This window comes from Eleutherodactylus coqui, chromosome 2, assembly GCF_035609145.1.
Source record: "Eleutherodactylus coqui strain aEleCoq1 chromosome 2, aEleCoq1.hap1, whole genome shotgun sequence".
NCBI classification, from domain to species: domain Eukaryota; kingdom Metazoa; phylum Chordata; class Amphibia; order Anura; family Eleutherodactylidae; genus Eleutherodactylus; species Eleutherodactylus coqui.
Window position 1 is genome coordinate 219,002,971 of NC_089838.1, and position 24,850 is coordinate 219,027,820.

Sequence of the window (24,850 nt, forward strand, 5' to 3'; positions counted from 1 at the left end):
TCTTGTTCACTGTGCTGAATATTAAAACACTACTACATTTCAATTTTTCTGGACATCAGCTTTACGGACAGAAAATGAAATGGGTTGACAAAATTGCATTTTATAACGATAGCATACTGACTGTGCATATTTATGGAGCTCATTTTTCAGCTGCCTTTTTTTTGTACAACCAAACTGGCATTTTTTTAATGTCACAACTATTGTACTGCTTGATTCATAATGCCATTTATAATAACAAGGTCAAAGAGTAGTGAAATATGATGCAGTACAACCAATTTAGATAATTTACATGTCCACTAAAACACAGTTTATATAACTTATTATAAGAAAGAGATATACTGTATATATCATATCATTGTCAAGTACGGATTTATAAACATATCTAATGTAATCAGGGGTTTATTGACATCCATGAAGGACTGCCCAAGTCTATATACCGTATATACTGGCATATAAGACGACTTTTGAACCCCGAAAAACCTGCTCTGCAGTCGGGGGTCGTCTTATACGCCGGTAATACAAAAAAAAGAAAGTGTCAAAAAAAATCATTACTCACCTCCCCTGGCGTTCTGCGGCGCTGCTGCAGGCTGTTGCTCCCTCCTGGTCCCCGACAGAGCATTGCTTTCTGGATGCATAAATCCTGCCTCCATGAAGCGATGGCTGTGATTGGTTCTTGGAGCGCTGCTCAGCTAATCAATGCACCACTCGATGAACCAATGCGATGGCTGTGATTAATTCTTCAGGCACTACTCAGCCAATAAATGCCGTGCTCAAAGAACCAATCACAGCCATCACGTCATGAAGGCGAGATTTATGAATTTGCTGAGCCTCCACAACGTAATGGCTGTGATTGTCTGAGCAGCGCTCGATAAATCTGTGCGATGGCTGTGATTGGCTGAAAAGGACTCTAAGAACTAATCAATGCAGCGCTCAAAGAACCAATCACAGCCATCATGGCGTGGAGGCAGGATTTATGAATTGGCTGAGTTGCGGCTCAGCCAATTCATAAATCCCGCCTCCACACCATGATGGCTGTGATTGGTTCTTCGAACGCCGCGGCTTAGCCATTCATTGCAGCACTTGAAGAACCAATCATAGTCATTGCTTCGTGGAGGCGAATTTATGAATCCCGTACAAGGAAGTGATCTTGGGTGGGCAGCTGTAGACTGCAGGAACCGTGTCAGGGCTATGGAGAGCAGCGGGAAGGACCTGGAATGAGCCTGCTAGGTAATGTATTCCTATTTTTTTAGGAATGTAATGAGGGTTTATTTTCGGAGTATGACTCATATTTCAAACCTCCCCAAAAATCATACAAAATCAGACTAGGGCTTATTTTCTGGGTAGATCTACTTTTCGGGATAACACTGTAGAGCTGAGCCATACTGCCTGCATGCACAGCATGCCTTAGGCTGGTTTACCAAGCGTGACATTGAGCTGTGAATCTCCCATGTCATGCAATGTGTTTTCTAGCACCATTGAAAACAATGGGCGGGGTGTTTTGAGGGAACACCCAAAGATAGGACATACCGGGATTTCTTTCCCACACCGCGATGCGAGAAAAAAAGGAATGGGTTTCATATTCGTGCGAGATTTGTGCATCTTGCAACACACAAATCTTGCACAATTTTCTCGGCTGTGTGAAAGTGGTCTTGAACAGAGAGCTGTTTTCTTTGGGCAGTAATTCTTTTAGGGGAAATATCTCTGTACATACGACATTTAATGGAGCATGCATTCTAATAGAATTTGGCAATATGCATGTTGTACAGAGCCATTATATGTGCCACCGTGTCCATGCAGAGATGGAAACATGCATACCAAAAGTGACTACATTGTAATCCAAGAGGGACACTGATCATTCATCGTATACTTAGAGAGAAGAACTGGCATGTAAAATATCCTATAATAGGCACAGTAAAGCAAATGATTATTATGGGTTGAATACTCTACACGCAGCCTTATATTCCACAAGATAACGTCATACTTATCCATATGGATATTTTCTCTTCTGCAGTTACCAAATTCCTACCCGAGGTGGAAGAATGTACAGCAATCAGCTTACCACATCACTGTAGCCGCCGAAAGAATATTTTGTCACTTATTCAGGTACAGTTTTTGCTAATTTTCATGTTTTCCACAATCATAATTGTATTATATACTGTTATATACATAGTTGTAGAAGATAATTTAAAGGGGTATTCCCATCTGAGACTTTCATGGCATATCCACACAAGATGCCAGGAATGCCTAATAGATAAGAGTCCCACCTCTGGGACCTGCACCTACCCTTATGTTTAGCCCCCATAGGGTGGTCAGGGGTGGTTGGGACTTACGAAAATGGATTGCAGGCTGCCCTATTCTGTTTCCATAACTCGCATAACTCCCACAGGAGTCTCAGCTGGTAGGCCTTTTAGATTTTATGTCTGGAAACAAGACTCACAGGGTGCCTCAACCGGAAAAGTGACTACCTACATTTTTTTAAACTTCTGTTTACATTGGATATATATATAGAGAGGTTGATAAACAATTTTACATATAAAGAGCTCAATTTCTTTTTTTTATTATATAAAAGCCCCATAAACCTAACAAGATAATCGATGGCTTGCAAATACCTCCAATAAGGTTTTATCTAAAAACTCAATGAGCTTATGTAATTTTAACACAATGAAGAAGAATTAAGTGGTGAATTTATCCACTTCCCCCAATTAACAGTATATTTTGCATAGCTTCTGTATATACTTGCTAATGTACCCTCCAACCTGCAAGAGTCAGTACTATAGTTGGAAAGCTCTGCCAACACAGGAACCTTAGAGATTTTCCAAAATTTCACAATAAAAGCCTTTGCTGCTACTAGGACATGGAAGACTATAGTGTTGTCAGTAAGGGCTAAACTTACAATGCCTACATGCAGCAGTAATAAAGAGCAGCTCCATATTATTGGAATACTTAAAGTATTTTTAGGAACGAATTTAGCTCGATTGCAAAAGTAGTTAATACTTGGGCAATAACAAGAAATGTGTTTCAAGGTTCCTTTGCACCAGAGCATCTCCAGCATTGATCTGAACTCATAGGATAAATAGCAGCAAGGTGTATAGGAGTGAGATACCAACGATAGAGAAGCTTCTTTGTGAACTATAAATCAGATGGACATTTTAAAAGTGAGCTTGCTAATGTAAATGTTTTATTCCAGTCTTCTATTTACTATACAGATAGCTAGATCTCTTTCCTGCTGAAGAAAGCAAGGGGGCCTCCCCAGAGATCTGTCCAAAGTAACCAAATAAAGTCTTGAGATGCCTTTGGCAACTTGTTTACATTTGAGAACTCTATCTTAAATATAGTTTTAGGAGAAAAAAAACACAAATTAGGAGTCCAAGTAATAAAATAGCGTAATCTGAAGAAGGGCCGCCTGCACAATGAAAGCCTGCATAGTAGTGCATTACAATACGCACTCCTATGCAGACGGCCGCGGTTTGGGCGCGCGAAATCTTGCGCGGCATTTCCTATTTCTGTGCAGGGCTCGCAGAGCCTCGCACAGAAACGTCACTCACCCGGCCGCCGGCTCTGGTCTGCGCATGCGCCGGCTGCCAGGCAGCCGGCACATGAAAGAGCCTGGGCCGCCGGGCACGGGTGAGTACACGCTCGTCACTGCAGGCGCTCGGGTCGGGTCCCGCTGCGAGAATTCTCGTAGCCGGATCCGACCCGCTCGTCTGCAGGTGGCCTAATACAAATCTTTTTTAGGTATGTGAAATTTAATCGAAATTCCATTAAAGGACAATAGGTGATTACCTTCCCATATATCTGAGATTGAAATGACCCCTGCAGCGATCCAGCTGCTATATATAGTTGAGATATCTGGAATAATAAAGGGTGTCACCTTTAAAGGTATTTCAGGAAGGGGATAATAGATTTGGAAATTATTTTTCTGTTTCCATGCTGTGATCCCAGCTTAAATAGTAATATAAGGAGTATTGGCTTTCCAATGTCTGGCTTGATCAATTATGGTCGCATAGTAGTAATAAAAAACTTGCGGTAAGCCTAATCCGCCTTTATAGATGGGAAGGTATAAAGTGTGGGCTGCCACACGGGTGTGTTGTCCTTTCTAAACATGTTTATTAAGATTTTTTGTAGTTTATGGAGGAAGGACACTGGAACAGGTATTGGAAGATTCCTAAACATTAAAGATGAGCGAACACCAAAATGTTCGGGTTCGCGTTATTCGAAACGAACTTCCCGCGATGTTCGGGTGTTCGTTTCGAATAACGAACCCCATTGAAGTCAATGCGCGACCGGAACATTTTTGTATTTCGCCGATGCTCGCTAAGGTTTTCATGTGTGAAAATCTTGGCAATTCAAGAAAATGATGGGAACGACACAGCAACGGATAGGGCAGGCGAGGGGCTACATGTTGGGCTGCATCTCAAGTTCACAGGTCCCACTATTAAGCCACAATAGCGGCAAGAGTGAGACCCCCCCCCCCGCACTGTCAGCATAACGATCGTTCTCCTCTGCCACAGCTGTAACAGCTGTGGCAGAGAAGAACGATGTTAGCCCATTGAATTCAATGGAGCCGTCAATACAGCCGACTCCACTGAATGCAATGGGCTGCCGGCGATCGCGGGATGAATTGTCGGAAAGGGCTTAAATATATAGGAGAGCTGCCCCTGAGCCAATCAGAGGCAGCCCTCACTCACCCATTCATGAATTCATGAATGGGTGTGAGTGAGGGCTGGCCTCTGATTGGTCAGGCTGTGACCAATCAGAGGCATCTTATTCAGCAGGCGGGGATTTTAATCCCCGGCTGCTGAATACTACTCACAGCTGTTCAGAGCAGTTCAGGAGAACTGCAGCCTGCCGCGCTGAACTCCGTCTGCCGGCACCAGGTGAGTATATATATATTTTTTATTTTTACACATTTCTGGATGAAATGCAGGGAAGGGCTTATATATTTAAGCCCTTTCCGACAATTCATCCCGCGATCGCCGGCAGCCCATTGCATTCAGTGGAGTCGGCTGTATTGCCGGTTCCATTGAATTCAATGGGCAAACATCGTTCTTCTCTGTCACAGCTGTTACAGCTGTGGCAGAGAAGGATTTGTCTTCTATATGTTCTCAATGGGGTTGGCGCTGCTGCCGCCGGCCCCATTGAGCGCATATAGAAAAGATTTCTCAGGGAAGAAAGTTAAAGTAACCCGAACATCCGAACATCGTGTGGTGTTCGTTACGAATAACGAACATCCCGAACACCCTAATATTCGCCCGAGCATCAAGCTCGGACGAGTACGTTCGCTCATCTCTACTAAACATATATATAGGGTTTTTGGAATTATTAGCATTTTGATAGCTGCTATTCTGCAGAGCCACAATGCTTCAAATTTAACAAAATTGGCTAAATCGTGTTTAATATCTTGGAGTAATGGAATATAATTATTCAGAAATAGTGTTCAGGATTGGAATGATAGTTTAATCCCCAAATAGCTGAGTCTGATACCCAGGAAATGAAAATTTGCGATTTAAACTGGAAATAACAGAGTCAGGTATAAGCATACCTAAGATTTGAGATTTAGTGACGTTTAGTTAGAAAAACTAAATAAATTTAGCAGCATCTCTTATTACAAACACTGCAGGTAATGAAGATTCTGGGTTGGTAAGGGCTATAATTATGTCGTCTGCAAACAAACCAGTTTTGTGTTCTCTTCCCCTGTAGTAATTCCTGATATATCTTTTTGCATTCCTTACCCATTTTGCTAAGGGCTCCATGGCCAGGCTAAATATTAAAGGTGATAACGGACATCCTTGCCAAGTGTCGTTGGATATATTAAATGTTTTAAAGGTGAATCCTGAGGATCGTACAGCAGCAGATGCAGATATCCCACATTTGAGCTGAATTTCACTTAGGTATCCCTAAGGTTGGGTTCTCACGGGACAGAAATCCTGCGGAAATCTCGCAGCTTGGCCGCACCCAAAACCCGCAAGATTTCTGCAGGATAAGCGCAGCTTCAATACCCGCATCCGCGGGTTTTGAAGCATCTTCGCCACCTGCATCTTCCCTGTGCCCATCTCTCCCCAAAGAGAGAAGAGAGGCCGCAGCGGAAATGAAAAAAGAATTGACATGCCATGTCTTTGTTTTCCGTGCGGCATGTCAGTTTCTGTGCGGCTTGGCTGCAGTGTGTTGACAAGATTTTTCCAAAATCTCGTCCACTTTGCTGGCTAATCCTGGGATTAGGAGCCATGGGCGAAATTGCCGTGCGGACATTCCGCACGGAAATTCCACTGCAATTCTGTCCCGTCTGAACCCAACCTAAACGGACTCAGTCAAATGCCTACTCTGCATCAAGGGAAAGAAGCAGAGAAGGCAACCAAGTTTTTTCAATAAGGTTAAAAAAGTTTACAAATCTACCGGTACAGAGTACCTGCACTTAGCAAATCCTACCTTAACAAATCCTACCTGATCTTGAAAAACCAAAGTGGCTAAAATATTCGCCAACGTAGTGGCTAAAATATTTGAATATATTTTTAATTCTATGTTTGTATATTGTTAAAAAGAGAAAGAATATAAGGGGACTAGCCCAGGTACGCAAAACAGAAACACGTGCAATACAAAACGTTACATTTTAAGTAAGAAAAGATGATATTAGAACGCATGCATAAATAGAATTAGATTTGGTACATTAGACAAGGGCGCCAATACTTTTGCTCTTAGCATTGAATTTTCAAGTTGTGACTAGAGATGAGCGAGCATACTTGGTAAGGCGATATACTCGAGAGAGCATCGCCTTTTTCGAGTACCTGCTGGCTCGTCCCTGAAGATTCGGGGGGATCGGGGGGGAGAGAGAGGATCTCTCTCACTCTCCTCCCCGCTGCCGTGCGCCGCCCCCGACCTCCGCGGCCCCCTCAAATCTTCAGGGACGAGCCAGCAGGTACTCGAAAAAGGCGATTCTCTCTCGAGTATATCACCTTACCAAGTATGCTCGCTCATCTCTAGTTGTGACCCCTTTACTTTTCCTATTTGGGACTTAAAGAATGCTTCTGCCAAATTTTATGTTTGTACGACATCGGAAAGTTAGAGAATTAGTGGCGAGTCAGTCAGTTAGTCAGAGAGTGAGGGCTTTCACCTAGATAGATAGATAGATAGATAGATAGATAGATAAGGCTGACTGAAAAACTTTATAGTAATTGCTTTTTCAGCCATCAGGGCGAAGAGTGTTATGTGGTTTAAGTGACCTGATAGCATTACTGATTTCTGCTAGAGATATCAGGGCAGATAATATTTCTAACTGTTGCACTGACACCTTAGAGAGTTGATTGGTCATCTCAGAGATTATGACGTGAAGCATAATAATCAGCTATAGTATCCGCTATAGTTTGATGGTTGAATATTTTTGTTTTGTGCAATAAAAAGATATTTTAGAGTTAGCAGCTCTAGATTTGAGGAACGATGCTAATAATGTACTGGCTTTATTATTTTGACTATAATACCTGGCTGTAATTTTCCACAATGCTTGTTCATATTTATGTAAAACTAGGTGATGTAACTGATCTTGGAGGTTATGTATCACATCTTATCTAGCTGGGTAGTATTTTGCTTTGTTTAATTGACTGAAGAAAATATTATTTGAGAGATTTAATCTAAACTCATGCTTCTCTCTGTTATCTGCAGCTGCTAAGCTTATAAAGTGTACACTAATATAAGCTGTATGAGCGCACCATATTGTGGATGGCTGTATTTCATGTTTGCAATTGTTATGAAAAAAATCAAGAAGTATTTAGAGGCAAAAACAAAGTATTTGTTTAATTTCCGACAAATTATTGGGGGGTTACTATATGTTTTGGAAATAATTAGCGAGCCTGGCATGTGATCGGACCAAGTAATTATGCCAATTTTGGAAGTTAGTATACATTGAAACAACAGATTATGTCTATATGACTGTAGGTTCTGTGCCTGTGTGAAAAAAGGTATAAACTTTTTCAGCAACATGTTGTAACCTCAATACAGGAAGAACATGTTCTTTTTGTGTCAACTGATATACATTTGTGAGTTTATTTGTCAAACTAGATGCAACAAGTCTAGAAATGGCCACATAACTGTATTAAAGTCTCTTAGAATCAGGACAGAGCCAACTTTATAATGGTTGATTAAAAAAAAAAACTCAATGAAATTGAATTTGGTTTTCTTTATTAATGATTCCTGTAGTTTAATGTATATTTGTTGTACAAACCAAGATGATATATCTTCCCATCGTGTCAATAAAGGTCTGATTTAGAGAAAAAGCTAAAGTAGTTTTCCTCACAATGACTACGTCTCTTTTTTTGTTAATTGCTAGAGCAGTAAGAATACATGGTAAATGTTTGTAAGAAATTATGGTTGCATCTTACAACCAGCAGCACACACTCTGCTGCACAATCAATCCAAAAATAATAGGTCAGCACTAGAGATGAGCGAACGTACTCGTTACGAGTACTTACGCACCCGAGCACCGCCATTTTCGAGTACAGCGGTACTCGCGCGTAAAGATTCGGGGGGCGCCGTGGCGGCACGGGGGTAGCAGTGGGGAGTGGGGGGGAGAGGGAGAGAGAGAGGGCTCCCCCCTGTTCCCCGCTGCTCCCCCCCGCACCGCCGCGCCTCTCCCCGCCCCCCGGCGCCCCCCGAATCTTTACGCCTGAGTACTGAAGTACTCGAAAATGGTGGTACTCGGGTGCGTAAGTACTCATTACGAGTACAATCGCTCATCTCTAGTCAGCACGCAAAGCTTTCATAAAAAAAACCTTTTCTATATTTTATTCATTACAATTAAAAGGTGTTACAGTACAATAGAGATGAGTCTCCAATGTGCAGCAGACAAGAGGAAGGAGGGTATACAACATATCAAGTTTATAGAATTAAATATATGCTCAAAAAGTGCATGTATGCAAAATTATATATCAACAAACATTTAATCATATAAAATGACACATCAAACATGCAAAGCATTGAATCTATGCATATAAGCAGCAGTACATATTGTGTAAAGCCCACCTTACCACCTGCATCCCGACACGTGTTTTGCCCCAAGCTAATATAGGGGTGCAGGTGGTAAGGTGGGCTTTACACATTATGCTTTGTAAGCTTGATGTGTCATTTTACATGATTTGCTGATATATAATTTTGCATATGTGCACGTTTTGAGCATATATTTAATTCTATGAACTTGATATGTTGTATGCCCTCCTTCCGCCTGTCTGCTGCACATTGGAGACTCATCTCTATTGTACTGTAACATCTTTTTAATTGTAATGAATAAAATATATAAAAGTTTTTTTATGAAAGCTTTGCGTGCTGACCTATTATTTTTGGATGGTAAATGTTTGTGTCTTAACTGGAAAATGTGTACCTGATTAAGGTTCAATTCTTGTATGCTCAAGATATCTGTATTCAAGTTTTTTGCCTCTTTCCAAAGTAGAGACCTTTGAAAATGACAGTTAAGTCCTTTTACATTGAGCAAGATTATGTGAAAGACCATTTCTACAGTTTTTATAAATGCAGTGAAGGAACTTGTGACCAACTAACAATATATGGCTATAGTAAATTGCAAGAACAATTTAAAAACTGATTATAACATGAATTAACATCTGACAACACAGACCTATGATTGAGTATGCAATGACCCTTTAGTGATGATGCAAAGGGTGTTTAGAAGTTAAGAACATCTAACCTAAACGAATGCCACTCCTGGGCTACGATGCATGCAGTATTTAAAGCATTCAGGTAAAGAATTATCAAGCTGAATACAATGTAAGGGTGCGGGCAGATGAGCGCATAAACGGCGCGTTTTTGCGACCAAACGTATATACGTGACCATCTGAGGCAATGGTTTCGAATGTATTCGTTCACATGGGCGATTTTACGGCGCGTAAAAACGGCAATTCGAAAAAAAACGGAACATATGCGACCGAAATACGCGCCAACGCATATTCGATCGCCGAAAAGACCGTTTGCAAAGTAGGAACAAACGAAAATACGCTTTCTAGCTCTGGTCGTGATCGGTGAAAAACGATCACTCGGGCGATTATACGTTGCGCTCGTGCGAACGTAAATACGCCTACGCTCGTCTGCCCGCAGCCTAACTACAATAAATTACCTTATAAGGTAATAAATAGTTATGGATACCTTTCAACCCACAGTGTGATTGTTCTCAGAGGGTTCTTCCTCAGGCATAATGTCCATTATGCCTGAGCAAGAACCCTGAGTAGCTTCAAAAGCTCACTATAACATCATGTATTTTTGTTAGCCATTAAAATGTATTATATCTACAAGATTACTTGGTTTCTCTTACTGAAAACAATCATACTTTGCTCTACTGGCCAACATGGTACTAAACCTTTTTTCGTTTTTCAACCCACACAAATGGGGAAAGGTGTATTGCCACTAACTGATATAATTTACATCTTTCATGGGATGATTTTGTCACCCATTCATCTTCCAGTCTCATAGCTTTCTTTCCTCTAAGTGAATTTGGAACAGTAGTGAGTGGCCCAGTCCTGGAGAAGCTGGTGTTAGCTTGGCAGAAGAGTCAAAAACTGGTTTCTTCCCCTCTCTTGTTACCACTAATTTCTCAGGAAACCCTAATTTGTAGGGGATATTGTTGGCACACAGAATTTTCCTGGCAGTAGCAAATTTGCGATGTCTTGCTAGAGTGGCCGCAGATAGATCAGTAAACATGGAAATGTCTTTAAATCTATCTGGAAGGTACATTCCCAGTCACTAGCATCAGTCTATATGTAAAATGGTAGAAGTGTAAATGGGCGATAATGTCTCTTGGAGTTGATGCAGGCAGAGATTTTGGTTTTGGTATTCGGTGCACTCTATTACCAGATCAATTTGAGGTATATGTGGATGGACTACAACAAAGAAATCTGTAAGGTATTCTGCAAGCTGCTCTGCTCTGTTTTTAGTATGCCGCGGAATCGCACGTTGTTGCGGCGAAACCGATCTTCCAAATCTGCCACTTTCAATTTCAGTGTTCCTACCTCCTCCTGTAGAGCATTATTTATATCCACTAACTTATTGTGAGGTGTTGTGAATTCTGCCATTAGATTCAATGTGAGAAGTATGGTCTCTCAGTGCTGTAAACTCTGCTTGAATGTTATTAAAAGCAGCATTAATGCCTTTCAGGAGTGATGCATAAAAGCTGCATAAAATCCTGAACTCTGATCATTCAGTGTAAATAGCAGCCGTTCAGTACTGAATGGCTGCTGTGTTAAGTGAATGGAGAGGGGTGGGGGAGAGCGAGGAGTGAAATCTTCTCCAACCTTCCCGGTTCCCTACTGAGCGAGCCAGCGATACTCGCTCCTGTGCAGCAGCACGGGAGCGAGGACACACAGGAACGAGTGTTGGGCATCGTTTGCCCGACATTCGTCCTATGTAAATGGGCCTTTAGAGATTTCTCAGACACTGCTGTGAGGGAGGAGGACAGAGAGTGATTGTACTGAAGCAAGTTCTGCTGAATAATAGTGCTGATCAGATACAATGTGTGCAGTCAGCATTTCAGAGTTAGCTGCAGCACTTACAGGTTTGAGTCCTGCTTTCTGCACTATGAGCTCCAACAAAGGTGTAGGATGGTGAGAGGATGCATCACCAGAGCTTCCTTGAGAAGGATCAGATGATGAAGCAGGTAAGGACCCTTGTGAAGCTGCAACACTACTGCCCTCTGATGCAGTGAGCATGCTGCTGATTCTGTTTTGTGACCTTGCAGACTTCAGCTTCCTTTTTGCTTTCCCCATGATGCAGGAGCACTAGAAGAGATACGTGATCCAATTCTGTCACCAGGGACCCACAAAGGATGCTGCAGACAGATGATTTTTAGCCCAGGGCAATGTAGCTAGTGAATGTGCAGCTTACTCCATGTGCTGCAGGCCATACCCCCCAATGCTTATATAGTAATATGAATGTGAAGTAGTTACCTGTTTAAGGTATATTTTCATTTGCTATACACTTCTTTGGTGTTTGGAGCCAGCATGTCTTTACAAGGGGTTTCCAGGTCTATAATAATGATGAACTATACTTACGGAGTCAGCACAGCGCTGTACACTGTGTAAATGTAGTCTGGAATAGGACTACAGCTTTCTTCCATTCAATTGAATGTGACTGAGCTTGCAGTACCACTGTTGGCCACTGTGCCATTTACAGAGTTGAGCTGACAAGCCCAGTGACTCTAGTAAACAGCTGACCAGCGGGTATACCGGGTGTCGGACCCCACCAATATGATATTGATGTTCTATCCTGAGGATAAGCCATTAAGATACTATCATTTGTAATTGGTCCATTTGATTTTAAATATAGATGTGCATTTCTCTTTGTATTATATGATTACGAAGCGGACAGTTTGAAACACATAAGTGTACTAGACTATATTTTTTATAAACTCTGTAACATGGCTGCCAATTAAAGTACATCTTAACCCTTTCTAACCCAATTTCTCTGCCACCCGCACACTCCCCAGCTCTTATTTATTTTGGGTGAGAATGCTCATTGTGGATTACTTGGAATTACTCAACAGAAACACATAAAAATGAACTGTGATAATGATTTTATTAGCAATTTTTTTGAAAATTAAATGTGTGTTTCACATTGGGAAGATCAATTGTAATACTCCTGTAAATATATGTATATTTATATTACATACATTTATATAATAAGACTATTAATTTCTAATTTTTCTAATGATATCTATCTATCTATCTCTGTAATACAGTGCAGCCTATACGTTGTGGCGGTTCTTGGATTGCTGCCATGCTGATAGTCTGCTGCAGGTTTTGCAGGTCATTCTCCATGTTCTGACTCTAGAGGGTGTGGTATTAGGTGAGACATGCTTAGCCGCACTTGTGGGTAATTGTCAGGGCTCTTTAGTCTGGCTGATGCTGGACTGAATTGCTGTTGGATCTTCAGTCTAGCTCTGACTGTGGTCTCAGTCATTGCTTGGTCCTGAATCTATCATTTGCCTGTTGCATTTCTAAGCTAAGTTTGTGTTTCTTTTCTATTGTGTTTTTTTATGTTATTCCCCAGTCCACGTAGGGTTAACTAAGGCCCGGGGTACAAGGTCAGGTACGATCTTGTCGGGGAGAATTGCCTGTGTTTAGGCAGGTCCCTGTCCCTGAGATTATTTAGATAGGGAAAGAGTTCCCATGTTTTGGTGTATTATTGTTTTGACACAGTTTGTGTGTTTTTGTGTGAGATCTGTGGGTTAAGGATCCAGCATGTCCTGGGTGGATGTGACACTATAACAGCATACCATGTATATAGCATATTTCTAGCTCTTTTCTGCATAGTCTTAGAAACATGTGTTGGACCTCTTCCAACTTTGGGAGCTATGCTTCCTTGCATCCAGGTCTGTCACTGGGTTGGAAAGGGTTAAGAAAGAAGTACTGGATTGTTGACATTTTTGTATACTTTTTACCTTGCAAGTCAGCAAGGGATCTATGCATATGTATTCTGCAGATGAGCACTTGGATATAGGGAGAATTGCTTTTGTCACAAAAATACAGTCTTATGACTTAGTACATATCAGTGGTTAGGCACAGCAAATGCATGCACTCATTTAGACATAAGTCCTGTATTATGCAGTGTACAGATGACAGATAACACATTAACAGGAATCTAGATTGCATAGTTAGAAACAATATAAGAATATCTATTTAGTTGCTTGTCTTTTCTTAAGACAACTACTTGTACATTGTCATGATTACAATACATTTCCCACAGCTTTGGCAGCAGTCTTACTGGCATCATTGTTGCCCATTGACTGCCAAAAATAATGAAGCTCAAAATTGTATCTGCAGAGTAATCTTACTGGAGCTTTTAGCTTAAAATCACATTGGTTGCGACAGACAAAAGGCATATTTCTGCCTGGAGTCTAAGATGGTACTGTGCTCTGACTTCTGGCCTCTGCCACATCTCGATGACTTCCCTAGTTTTGTGGGCAATTGGTAGAGGTTTCCTATGCAAATAGGGGCCTTTAAATCAGAACTCAGGTCAATATATAAGAAACAAAATAAAAATACTAAAATTTTTTAGTCAATGCTACTTTACACGTCCTACATTGTAATGTCAAGCAGTTATTTCTAAAACACAAATATTCCTAGGCAAGGAAATATGTAAGTCATATGTTCATTAGTCTATCATATATAGATGTCAATTCATGGGTGCACACAGCTTATCTCCTCCAGGGTTGGCAGAAAAATTAAAATTGCAATTGATAATGTTTGTTGGGGTTTTGCTGTCAAAAAATAGATATTTATAAATTTTAGGGCATGTTCATATCAGCATTAGATGATTTTGTTTTCCTACTCTGTTCATGTGATCCCTGACTTCACCCACACAGGTGATCGCATGACGGCGACATCACCACAGGTCCTGGTACTTTCTGTTGGCTTATCCGGTATACAGTACTACCAAACACCAGAATGGCTCCTCCCACAGCAGTGATGTCACCACAGGTCCTTCAGCCCACCAGATCTCTGTGGTGACAGTAGGTCAGTGTCTCCTGTCAAGACCACAGAGTTCTGTCTGACATAATAACGGCTTAGTTGTATTCTCAGTGTGTTAGGACCTGCCATAACGGTGCCAGGGGGCAGGGCTATGATGTCGCCAAGGAGTAGGAGCATGAGAATCTCTCACTCACATACTTACAGACATGTGGTTGTTAGTAGTTTGATTGTCCCAGTCCTACGTCTAAATACCATAACCAAGGCAGTGTCTTCATTCACATCAGCGTCTAATGTTTCTTTTTGAACCCCTGTCACTGAATGCTGTAAAAAACAGGATGAAAGCATGAGTAAAGTCAAAATGTGAAGAGCCCTTTACTTGTTGACAGCCCATTGACACATATCTGGGGAACATGGCCTGTTGGTGCAATCCCCCTCCACTACGCCCCTGGAGATGTCAATATTTAAAGGGGTTGTCTTATGAAGAGAACACATGTGCATAGGCCCCTATGAGCATTTGGATCTTAATGGGGGAGATGGATCCACTGCTTGGGTAGGACACCTCCCTATGAGCTAGACCAGCGAATCATCCTTGTATTACATGGACAGCCATTCATTGGCACTGGTCACTACAGGAGAAATGCCTGCCTGGCCTTGGCTCCCCTTCAGTGATTTACTGGGAACAGGACAGCTGATTGAAATGGTGGTCACATTCTGTAATGGGCTGTCTCTTAGGAAACAACCTTTTTAACCCCAAACTTCATATTGATGTGTTACAGGATATAAAATTACAGGTTAGGTAAAATGACACTCATAATTCTGTCTGTTTCTTGCTTCCTTTTCCAAAGTATTACTGGAAAAATGCCATTGTAATATTTCCATGCTTGAATATCAGCCTGCATCAGAACATTTTTATTAAAATCCACTCATTATTCACTAAATCATATTGCTTTAATTCCTGGTATGACACCTTTATAAGTATTCACTACATTCTAGCCACAAGAAAGTAATGTCAGCTGCATGGTTTATTTATTCCAACGATACAATTAGAGTGATTATGAACAGTCTTTTCCATAATCACTGAACAAGTCCATGGTCGATCTGCTTTGTTGTGTTGCTGTTTTGGGCTTATTGTTGCTCCCATTGTTGGATGTAATATAGTGCATTGTTCCTCAGTATAATAGAGTGTCAAAATACATCTTAAAAGAATAGAAAGAAAAATAATTAATGTTCACGACAAGTTTAGCATTACTAGAGAATAGTTCTTATGTGTGCCGGCTTTTTTTTACTACCTTTGATTTCTATTTCTGTGTCTTTTTTTTATTTTTGCTCACAAAGATGGATGGTGATATAGTGGATTATGAGATTTTGCTTTGTCTTGTCTCTGTGCTGTTTTGTTTTGGGGGAAAATTACGTTTTTTTCTTGTTTGTGTGTCGTCTACATACCAAAGCAGAGAGATAATATCAAGTATTAACCCTTTCCAATCCACTGTCTGACGTCTGAAGACATTATGATTTAAGGCTGTACAGCTCCGATGTTGGAAGACGTCCTTTGGGGTTCTCTTACTGTATATTGCCAGCCTCTCTGCTGTTTGAGCCTATCCAACGTGGCACCTCATGCAGTACTGTTTTTAGTCTGCAGATAGCGCCTTTGTATAACAGCAGAAAAAGAGTAAGCCCCCTAGGAAAACCAGGATACAAATTGAATTGGAAAGGGTTAAATTACAATAGTGCACTTGTTATGAACAGCGCAGATTAAATTCTGTTGCCCTACCCCTCATATTTTAATGTCACCCCTCACTAAATGTAGCCGTTTATGTTTAGCTTTGACTTCCCTCTTCAATAATCAGGCAAGTGTAGATTAAAATTGTGTATGTCAATGCTGCCTAAACCATTTAGCAACTTTTTCAAAGGTCAAGGCATCCTTCTTGTAGTTTCATCTGTTAGAGCCAGAATTGCCTTACTGATGAACACAGAGAATATAAGCAAATAACACAATAGAAGAAGCTTACTTTGCTGTTACGCCAGAACTTCGGTATTTGTTCCATCAAAGAATAGATATTAGAGATGAGCGAACGTACTCATCCGAGCTTGATACTCGTTCGAGTATTAGCGTGTTCGAGATGCTCGTTACTAGAGACGAGCACCACGCGATGTTCGAATTACTTTTGCTTTCATCTCTGAGACGTTAGCACGCTTTTCTGGCCAATAGAAAGACAGGGAAGGCATTACAACTTCCCCCTGCGACGTTCAAGCCCTATACCACCCCCCTGCAGTGAGTGGCTGGCGAGATTAGGTGTCACCCGAGTATTAAAATCTGCCCTCCCGCGGCTCGCCACAGACGCCTTCTGACATAAATCAGGGTAAGTGCTGCTGGTGCCGGAGCTGCTATAGGGAGAGCGTTAGGAGTTATTTTAGGCTTCAAGAACCCCAACGGTCCTTCAGGAGGCTGGAATCGGTACACGTCATGGGGCGGAGCTACGCGATGACGCGTACAAGGGGGCGGAGCCAGAACGCCGCTGCTGCCGAGCCGAGCCGAAGGGAAAAGACCCATCTGCGCAAGCGCGTCTAATCAGGCGATTAGACACTGAAATTAGACGGCACCATGGCGACGGGGACGCCAGCAACGGAGCAGGTAAGTGAATAACTTCTGTATGGCTCATATTTAATGCACGATGTATATTACAAAGTGCATTAATATGGCCATACAGAAGTGCATAACCCCACTTGCTATCGCGGGACAACCCCTTTAAGGCCTACTACTGGCCTTTGGCCACTTGACTGCTTCTGCGCTGTGAATTCCACTAGCTCAGTCATACGCACCTACATCTCACTACAGGTGTGCGCAAAATTGTTTCCTGGCTCTGCTGTGCGTTCTGTAAGGGAAGTCAGCCTCCAACCACAGGCCAATAAGCGGCACATATAATTACAGCGTTCTGTTTCTGCACTACTGGTAATACAGCATGCTGAGGGGTAGGGGTAGACCTAGAGGACGTGGACGCGGGCGAGGACGCGGAGGCCCAAGTCAGGGTGTGGGCACAGGCCGAGCTCCTGATCCAGGTGTATCGCAGCCGACTGCTGCGGGATTAGGAGAGAGGCACGTTTCTGGCGTCCCCACATTCATCTCACAATTAATGGGTCCACGCGGTAGACCTTTATTAGAAAATGAGCAGTGTGAGCAGGTCCTGTCGTGGTTGGCAGAAAGTGCATCCAGCAATCTATCGACCACCCAGAGTTCTGCGCCGTCCACTGCTGCAACTCTGAATCCTCTGGCTGCTGCTCCTCCTTCCTTCCAGCCTCCTCACTCCATTACAATGACACATTCTGAGGAGCAGGCAGACTCCCAGGAACTGTTCCCGGGCCCCTGCCCAGAATGGCCAGCAATGGTTCCTCTCCCACCGGAGGAGTTTGTCGTTACCGATACCCAACCTTTGGAAAGTTCCCGGGGTCCGGGGGATGAGGCTGGGGACTTCCGGCAACTGTCTCAAGACCTTTCAGTGGGTGAGGAGGACGATGACGATGAGACACAGTTGTCTATCACTCAGGTAGTAGTAATTGGAGTAAGTCCGAGGGAGGAGCGCACAGAGGATTCGGAGGAAGAGCAGCAGGACGATGAGGTGACTGACCCCACCTGGTTTACTACGCCTACTGAGGACAGGTCTTCAGAGGGGGAGGCAAGTGCAGCAGCAGGGCAGGTTGGAAGAGGCAGTGCGGTGGCCAGGGGTAGAGGCAGGGCCAGACCGAATAATCCACCAACTGTTTCCCAAAGTGCCCCCTCGCTCCATGCCACCCTGCAGAGGCCGAGGTGCTCAAAGGTCTGGCAGTTTTTCACTGAGAGTGCGGACGACTGACGAACAGTGGTGTGCAACCTTTGTCGCGCCAAGATCAGCCGGGGAGCCACCACCACCAGCCTCACCACCACCAGCATGCGCAGACATATGATGGCCAAGCACCCCACAAGGTGGGACGAAGGCCGTTCGCCGCCTCCGGTTTGCACCGCTGCCTCTCCCCCTGTGCCCCAACCTGCCACTGAGATCCAACCCCCCCTCTCAGGACACAGGCACTACCGTCTCCTGGCCTGCACCCACACCCTCACCTCCGCTGTGCTCGGCCCCATCCACCAATGTCTCTCAGCGCACCGTCCAGCCATCGCTAGCACAAGTGTTGGAGCGCAAGCGCAAGTACGCCGCCACGCACCCGCACGCTCAAACGTTAAACGTGCACATAGCCAAATTTATCAGCCTGGAGATGCTGCCGTATAGGGTTGTGGAAACGGCATGTGTGGTGGTGTGGCATGAGTGCAGCTGAAGGCTGCGCAGGGACACTTTGGTGTACGCTGTGGACACTGCGTCGTGCAGGGGGGGGGGGTTAGCAGCATGTAATCTAGGAGAAGTGGCAGCGGAGTGTCATGCAGGCAGTGATTGTGCTTTGTTGGAGGTAGTGTGGTGCTTAGCTAAGGTATGCATTGCTAATGAGGGCTTTTCAGAAGTAAAAGTTGTTGGGAGGGGGGGGGCCCACTCTTGCCGCTATTGTGGCTTAATAGTGGGACCTGGGAACTTGAGATGCAGCCCAACATGTAGCCCCTCGCCTGCCCTATCCGTTTCTGTGTCGTTCCCATCACTTTCTTGAATTGCCCAGATTTTCACAAATGAAAACCTTAGCGGAGCATAGGTCCCATACAAAAATGCTCGGGTCGCCCATTGACTTCAATGGGGTTCGTTACTCGAAACGAACCCTCGAGCATCGCGATAATTTCGTCCCGAGTAACGAGCACCCGAGCATTTTGGTGCTCGCTCATCTCTAATAGATATGTGTTCCCTGCTAAACACTTATTAAAAGTTTCTAGAAGAGGAAGTGCATTTGTCAAGTTGTCAAGTACAACAAGCTAGTCTAAAGTAGACCATCTAATAGGTATTATTAAGTAAGAAACTGATTCAAACGTGTGCCAAAAATGCACCAAATCTATCAAACAGAATGTGATACTGTGATAGATTTAGCACATCCTCAGACTGCCTCACTAACTTTAAGATGTTTATGTACTAGCTTTAATACATCTTTCCCATTGTGTTTCAATGTGGGATATTGGCAAAACACATGGTGGGTAATTGAACAAATATATTGGAAAACCAACTTTTTACTCAAAGTTTTCCTGATTAGGCTTTTCACCAAGGGTGTGACAGGGCATTATAAGGTAAGGCTATAACACGGATGACCACAAGGATTGATAAAAATAACATTGTAGTGGTTGGGTTTGGGGATACTCTGTGTGATGCTATCTACCCTTCTGGTGCTGTATCAGTCATTTCTTTACCTACCTATTTTATCAATGATATTTACAGCTATTATGATATTGACTATGAAAAGGCCAATAATAACATGCTGCAAAGATGAGATTTGTAAATTTAGAAGCAGCTGTCACTTTATTTCACTCTTTTTGTTTGCCCTATTTTTTAGCTGGGCAAATTACATATTTTATATCTTACTAGCTGATTACCCGGCGTTGCCCGTGTATTTTATTTTTAGACACAAAAAGAATTTAAATATGTGTATGTGTGTACTGATTTAATATATTAGTATATGAGCAGGAAGACGTCATCTGTGTAATATCTTACTACGTGAGGAGAAGGTCGTCTGTGTAATATTAGTATTTGAGGAGGAAGTTGTCTGTGTAAGATATTATTATCTGAGGAGCAGGAGGTCTGTGTAATACTGGCGTAATTCAAAAGAAAAAACTCACGACTTCCCCTGTAATTTTTGTTGTCAATAGCAACCAATGACAGCTCAGCTTTCACTTGATATACTGCTGAGGTAAAATGAAAGCTGCACTGTGATTGGTTGCTATGGGCAACACAGATTTTCTTCTGGACAGCTTTCATAAGAGTGGGTGCTGGGTTCATTCCTGTGTGGTACATAGTGGCTTACTGCTGGTGGGAAGCTGTGTAGTAGTTGGAGCAGAGGAGGAGGTTGTCTGTGTAAGATATTATCTGAGGAGTAGGAGGTCAGTGTAATATATTAGTATTTGAGGAGTAGGTCGTCTGTGTAATAGATTAGTGTATGATGAGGAGGAGGTTGTCTGTGTTAGATAAGACTGTGAAATAAAAACCATCTGCTGAAGTGCAATTCCGGCATCCCAACCCCCCCATCCGGATTAGTTGATCTGTGTTATCCCCCCCCCCAACCCCACCCCTTCCTCCCCAAATGTGTCCCCATTGGATGAGTTATATATGTACCAAGTTTGGTTGAAATTGCTCCCGGCGTTCATGAGTTATGGTGGCACGTGCACACATACATACATCCTATTTTGTATATGTAGATTGAGTGGGATACTAGAGAGCAGTCTTTAATAATACTGTACTTTCCTAAAGTATTTTTTTTTTCAACATCTGTGATGTATATAGCAAATGAGAGCATCATAAAATGAAGAAGCACAATTTCTTGTGTTTCTAAAAAAGCAGCAGATATGTTCTACTAATACAAACATACTGTATTTTATACTAACCCTGATCTTAGCACAACCACACTTTTAGGCAAAGGCTACACAAAGACTTTGGCCACGATGGGTTCTCGTGACCAAAGATTGCTGTGTAGCACTGTGACATTGCAATGCCATTGAACTCAATAGGGTTGCAAGTTGCTGCTACTGACGTTACAATTAAAAAGACTTCAACCTGATTGGATTTTTTTGTGATTGCAATGCTACGATCACGGCTACCTGCTCATATTATGTAAGTGCATTGAGTTGCTCTAGGTGTCTGGCAGTAGCAATCGTGGGAGATATGTATATATCTGCCTTTCTAAATTTTCAAACTTGGCATCTAAATGAGAATGGTTGAAAGGGGTTGTCTGACATAGGTGAGTATAAGCTTGTTTGTTATTTTGTATGTTGGGAAATCTATTTTATTTTAATATATCTTAGACAACCCCTTTAAGTAAATCTCCATTCATGCCTGTCTTTGGGTTTCTATTTTCCTACTCCATCGTGGGAGCAGTAAAATTGAATCCCTGCAGAGAATTGATCCGTTCTGTGATGGAACTAAACGGTGCTGAACGGACCCTATTAACTATAATGGGGTGCATCCAACTTCTATCATGCATTCTGGCATTTTCCATTCGAATAGCATCTTGCACTATTTTGCCCAGAATTTTGGGACGGATCTGCACTGGAAGCGCTGAACGGAGCCTCCAATGCTGATGTGAACAGACCTAAAATGGTTGTGTCACTACAAATCATCTGTATCCGTCTTAGTGGCAAGTTTGTTGATCATTTCCACTAGTATTCAGTTCCGCAGTACCTTGCAATGCGCCCCATCACCGCCCTTTGCATGACCCTATTTTCACACTGAGTCACAAAGTATCCAGGAAATGAGAACTTTCTGTGCTCCTGCTTTATTACAGTTTGGTGCTCTACTGAGCACAATTATTGCAAATGAATTATTATGCATAGTGAAGAATTTCTATCTTCCTGATTTCTGTAACATCAGCTGAGGAAATACTGAATTAATGAGCTCACATTAAGCATTGTACAGCTTGTCAACCTGTATGTAGCTTCTAATTGTTCTTCCAATGGTGGAACTAAATAAGTTAATAGAAGTCTGCCCGTTCACATTTTTAAATTAATTTCTGGACCTTTTCAGGCCTTGCATTATTTAATATTTTAATTGACTAATCAATCTTTACAGCACAGTATCTTCTGAGTGGAGGTTCTGATAAAATGTGCAGAGAAACTATTAAAGCTGTTTCTCTGTTCTGCGCTGTGTGATCCAGAAAGTAATTGTAACTCCATATAACTTGCTAAAAGGGTTTATTTCTTGTAATGGCAAAAACAATGCTATGCAATTGACACACTTGCAAAGGTGCCACCACAGTAACATTATCTAAGTGCAGCTTTTTATAGGTATTTTTTAAATCCAAAATTCTATGTTGAATAAGTTCATATTTATAAGAGTCTGCGCTCAGTTGTTCTGAATTAGAGCTCTACATATTCAGCACAAGCATGACATAATAACTTTCTGGATGCCTGCAGTCACTACAAGGAGGAGCCTAGTGCAGACCAATTTATGCTTCCCAAATAGAACTGAATTATAAATCTGTCTTCACTAGGCTCTAAAGCTCCCCCTAGTGATGGCTACAGGTAGTCGAAATTTAATCCTCTAACTCCTTAATGGTTTATGGCGTACAGTTCCATCATGGAGGTTCAGGGTTTGTATGGAGGGTGATCGGGAGCCGATCCCTCTCCATACAATGTGTGTAGTAGCTGTTACTTACAGCTAACCCCCGCCCGCAATAGCTGCGATCAGCAGTTCTGCTGATCACCCTTGTTAACCCTTTAAATGTTGCCGTCAATTCTGACAGCGGCGTTTAAGTGCCTCGATTGAAGTTTGGGGGTCCTGAACGGCAGCTAACGATGAAAATGAAGGATGCTGTTCCGTTGCCATGGTAGCTGGGGGCCTTCAGAAAATCCCCAGGACTACCATTGCAGATTGCCTATCAAGCCAATACTATGGTATTACATCATACTCTAGAAGAAATCAAACAAACGCAAGTTCATGTTCCTTATGAGGGCTTAGTCACACGGGCGTTTTTTTGCACAATTTTCTTGTGCGCATAACTGATGCGCTCAACAAATCACGTGACCGAAGCCAGCGTCACGGCAGAAAAAAACGCTGCTGGCAGCGTTTATCAGCTCAACTGGCTCGGTTACACAGGCGTTTGTATACTCAAAAAGAGTGCCGCCCGCTATCCTCTGGCACAGCTGTGGCAGAGGAGAATGATGTTCTCCCATTGAATTCAATGGAGCCGGCTGTATTGCAATGGGCTGCCGGCAAGCGCTGTATTAATTTTCGGGGAAGGGCTTCAAATATAAGCCCTTCCCTGAAAACCATCCTAAAAAAAATAACAAAAAAAATCAATACTCACTTCTCTGCAGCTGCCGGGGCTCAGCCGCATCCAGCCGGCTCTTCTCCTGAACTGCTGAATGGGCTGCCTCTGGCAGCAATCACTCACCCATTCATGAATTCGTGAATAGGTGAGTGGGTGCTGCTGCTGATTGGCTGAGCGCTGTGACCAATCAGAGGCAGCCCATTCAGCAGGCGGGGATTTTAAATGCCCGCCTGCTGAATACTACTGAAAGCAGTTCAGGAGAAGAGTCGGCTGGACTCGGCTCCGCCCCGGCAGCTGCAAAGAGGTGAGTATTGTGTTTTTTATTTTTTTACACTTTTTTAAGAAGGTTTTCAGGGAAGGGCTTATATTTGAAGCCCTTCCCCGAAAATTAATACAGCGCTTGCCGGAAGGCCATTGCTTTTAATGGAGCCGGCTGTATTGCCGGCTCCATTAAATTCAATGGGAGAACGATCTTTAGTATATGTTCTCAATGGGGTCGGCGCTGCTGCCACCGGCCCTTTTAAGTGCACATACACAGGAACACCGATTTGTGCAAAACGCAGTTACATGCGTTCTGTGAATCGCTGTGTCCTATAATTTTCTGCCCATCCGATTTAAAAACGGACATGTGACCGCTCCCATTGCAAAGCATTGGATCTATATAGATGCGGATAGCAAACACATCTGCAAATCGTCCAAAAAAACGCCTGTTTGACTAAGCCCTGAAAAAGTAAAAAATGTGTTTAAAAGTGTTATTAATTTTTTTTAAATAAAAAGGTAATAAAAGTTTAAAAAAACTTTTCCTATATTTATAATAAAAAAACTCAAAACATATTTGGTATAGCTGCGTAAAAGTCCTATATAGCAAAGTAATGCATTATTTACCCCACACAGTTAATGTTGTCAGAAGAAAAATACATAATGTCAGAATTTAGCTTTTTTTTGGTCACGCCATCTCCAAGAAAATGAGGGGGAAAAAAACAATCAAAAAGTCATATTTACTCGTATATGTTCCAATAGAAACTACAGGACGTCTCGCAAAAAATGTGCCCTCACGACACTTTAGGAAAAAAAATTATGGCTGTCAGAAGATGGCAGCAGAAAATAATTTTATTTTTTTCCAAAGATTTTATTGTTGCGATCAGGCCGCTAAGCTAGCAGGACCCGAGACTCCACTCGCCACTAACACTGTTGGGTCACCTCCTCCTGATATCCGGTGCTCAAGAGTTCCTAGTTATCAGGAAAAGGTGAGGAGTCATTCTATGATCTGGCCTTGTAACACACAGTGTGAGCGCAGCACTTCTCTGTGATGGTACAAGAAGTTGGGATGATTTAAGGAATCCTGCACTGATCAGGGGGTTGGACCTGATGACCCTGGAGGTCCCTTCCCACCCTACCAGTCTAAGATTCTATAAAGTGTTAATGATCACAACGTTCAGTCTAACAGGAGTCATGCGGGCTCTTACTGTATATTATTTTTCTGGGGCATAAAGTGGGCATTATTACTTTGTGCAGGC

The 24,850-nt window shown here is 42.6% G+C and overlaps 1 protein-coding gene across 2 annotated transcripts in view; it reads left to right on the forward strand.

Annotated features, from left to right (window-relative positions):
• Positions 1–2,015: 2,015 nt before the first annotated feature.
• The window catches only part of APBA2 (amyloid beta precursor protein binding family A member 2), a 313,956-nt gene continuing 291,121 nt past the window's right edge, over positions 2,016–24,850 (forward strand). For both annotated transcript variants that reach the window (XM_066592503.1, XM_066592504.1), the window contains exon 1: positions 2,016–2,103. The gene's annotated coding sequence lies outside the window, so the exon portion shown is untranslated. The remainder of the gene's footprint in view (positions 2,104–24,850) is intronic.